Here is a 3088-nt window from a genome sequence, read left to right on the forward strand (position 1 = left end):
GAAACCAAGTAGGTCTACATTTACTTGTATCTGAATAGGGTACACATTCATGTGGTTCAGAATTCAAAAGCACAGCAAAAAGCTTCCTCCACCCATTCTGAGCCATCCAGTTCTCCCCTCTGAGGGAATCAATTTCACCAAGTTATATTGTGTCCTTCTAGATATTTTCTGTATGTACAAGCAATAATATACATTAACACTGTATTTTATTCCCTCTTTTTAATTGAAGGTTGGGGACTATATATTGTACACTCACAACACACTACAAATTACTATTTATTTAATTTATTTTTTTAAGGAAGATCAGCCCTGAGCTAACATCTGCCACCAATCCTCCTCTTTTTGCTGAGGAAGACTCGCCCTGAGCTAACATCCGTACCAATCTTCCTCTACTTTACACGTGGGACACCTGCCACAGCATGGCTTGACAAGCGGTGTGTAGGTTCGCACCAGGGATCCAAACTGGCAAACCCTAGGCCACCAAAGCAGAACGTGCGAACTTAATCGCTGTGCCACCGACTAGCCCCCAAAATTACTATTTATTATTTTATCTGTCTTCAATATAGCAATAAACAAAAGGCTTTCTCATTTCTATTTTACAGCTGCAGAGTATTCCATTGACAGGGTATAGTAAAATTCATTTAGCCTATACCCTACTGATGGACATTTAGGTTGTTCCCAGGCTTTTACTATTATGAACACTGCTGCAAATAACATCTCTCGTATGTACATCATTTATATGCGGATGAATCTATCTCTAAGATAAATTCCTAGAAGCGAAATTACCGGATTGAAGAATTTATACATATGAAATTTTGATATTGCCAGATCACCTTTCAAAAAGACTCTAATTTACACCTCCAACAATGTATGAGTCCCTATTCCCGGACAAACAGATCCCTGCTAATGTAACAGATAAAAATTAGTAACTTAAGTGTAGTTTTCATTTGCGTCTCTGTATAGCTCTATTATTTGAGGAGTAACTAGAATTTAAAATTTAAACCTACTCACCACCAAAAACTAAAACAAAACTGAATTCCTGCCACTTCTGCAAGAGGTCTCCCTAAGGGAGTATACAGTCACAGAAAATGATTCCTCCCATCAGACAGGACTGACGACTGCAAACTGACTGATGTACCACTACTATAAAAAAATTACCCCAAACTACATCTATACACAGCTACTGCTGGAAAAATAGATTTCTCCTCAATTAAAGATGAAACCAAGGGATCTTGAGAAGTCCAAAGTAATCACTGTGTAATTAACATATGAATTTGGTTTTGTTAAGTGACAAAAGAGAATTATGAATGAATGTCCTCATAATTAATAATAATTTGGGGGCTGGACAAAAGCAGGATAACTAAGAGAAGAAAAGATCAATCCTCCAGTCTGCAAAAGGGTCCTGAGAGAGATAAACTTTCTCACTTGAGACTAAGGAACATCTTTAATGTTATTCTAGGATCATAGAGAAAAGATGGAAAATGTCCCAGGTGGAACAAGAAGGGAGTAGGGAAATGACCTACAAGAATAACAGAGGAAATACATGGACACACACACACCCAGAAAGGCTGAGACATTGGGAAAGTTGTGCTCAGCTTTCCCCCCAGAAAATAGGCAAAGAATATGTTGTAATTACTCTCAATTGAATAGTAGTAGTGAATGTGATTCTCAAACATGCTTAAGTCAATTTATTCTTCTGCATCTTGCTCTGGTTATAAAATTTCAAATATAATTTCAAAATCGCAGTTAAAATTTATAATGAAATCCCTATTATGCTGTCAACGTGATTCCTGTTGTAGAATTGACTATATTAAAGCTAAAGAATTGTTATTAAAAAAAGAGAGGGAGACAGACAGACAGACGAAACCACTGGTCACTTTTGAAGCCCTGAAAAGCTCCCCCCAGGCTACTTTTCATTCTTTATAGCTGACCGAAGAAGTCAGCCTACTTTCCAGTTCCTTTATAACTGATGGCATCCGCTACAATCTGTGGAATTCATTTTCCTCAAAGCTGGTGGATCCACGTTCCCCAGCTATACTTTTATCTCGGGTAATGGAGGAAGTTGAATTACGGTAGAAGATCAGCCTAGAACAACAAGAACTATACACCAGGAACCATTAACACCAAAACTTGGGAAATTTTATGATTTCCTCCACGGTCTGTGATTACTAGAAAATGCGCCTGTGAATGCTTCCTCCATCCCCCTCTCCACGTGCCAAAGGAACATCATAGCGTTTAAACTCTGACAAGTCTTCAAGATAAAAATTACCATCCCCTATTTTACAAGTGATTAAAAAAAAAGGGTGAGAGGGGAAAACAAGTTGCCCCAGTACCAAAACACAAATTCAAAACAGGGTCCTGACTCCTAAGACTGTTCCCGTTATTTACGCTTTTAACACGCTCGGTCTTTGCACCTTCCCGTCGGTGTGTCGTTTACTCTCTCCAAAAGACGTCCTTCTCGCTCGTTCTCAGACCTCCCCCAGGCCTAAAAGCTAGGCAATCTCTAGAAGGCTTATTTTGAGCCACGTCTCGTTCCCATCTTGGGGACGGAAACCGGAGACCATGCCTGGGAGCCGTTCTCGCGCCCCAAGCGTTTCCCTCTATCTCCTTCTCGTCCCTTGCCCGGACCTGTCGGGCCTACGCTGCCTCAGACACCCCAGCAGAGGCTCGGCCCACCCTCCTACATGGCCGCTCTCCACTCCCCAGACCGGGGAGGTCGGGAGGCTGCTTCTTTACCCTGCAGCCGGGAGGATGGCGTAGATATCCGATAGATGCTGAACTCCTTCGAGGCCTAAGCCACCGCCAACGCCAACCCGCCGGCGTCCGCCATTAGCTCTTAAGACAGGGACCTTCCGGTTGGCGCGCGACGGAAAAAGGTCCCCAACCGGCGCCTGAAGAATGTACATATAATTTTTAATGCTTCTGTTTTGCTCCCACGCCGCATTGAAAATTATTTAAACATACTTTATTGCCGTCACTTTTTCCAGGAGAATAGGCCTTTTAAAGTAGACTTAACAAAAATAAATGAATAAATCGGGCACTTCTGTGGGCAGCCCCAAAGATCCGGCACGCCAACGGGGAGGGGGTC

At 42.0% G+C, this 3088-nt stretch overlaps 1 protein-coding gene across 1 annotated transcript in view; it reads right to left on the reverse strand.

The window, feature by feature from the left end:
- The window catches only part of SF3B3 (splicing factor 3b subunit 3), a 52377-nt gene extending 49497 nt beyond the window's left edge, over nt 1–2880 (reverse strand). Inside the window, exon 1 of the mRNA XM_014829144.3 lies at nt 2737–2880. The gene's annotated coding sequence lies outside the window, so the exon portion shown is untranslated. The remainder of the gene's footprint in view (nt 1–2736) is intronic.
- Between the last annotated feature and the right edge of the window lie 208 nt (nt 2881–3088).

The sequence above is a fragment of the Equus asinus genome, chromosome 28 (genome assembly GCF_041296235.1).
Source record: "Equus asinus isolate D_3611 breed Donkey chromosome 28, EquAss-T2T_v2, whole genome shotgun sequence".
NCBI classification, from domain to species: Eukaryota; Metazoa; Chordata; class Mammalia; order Perissodactyla; family Equidae; genus Equus; species Equus asinus.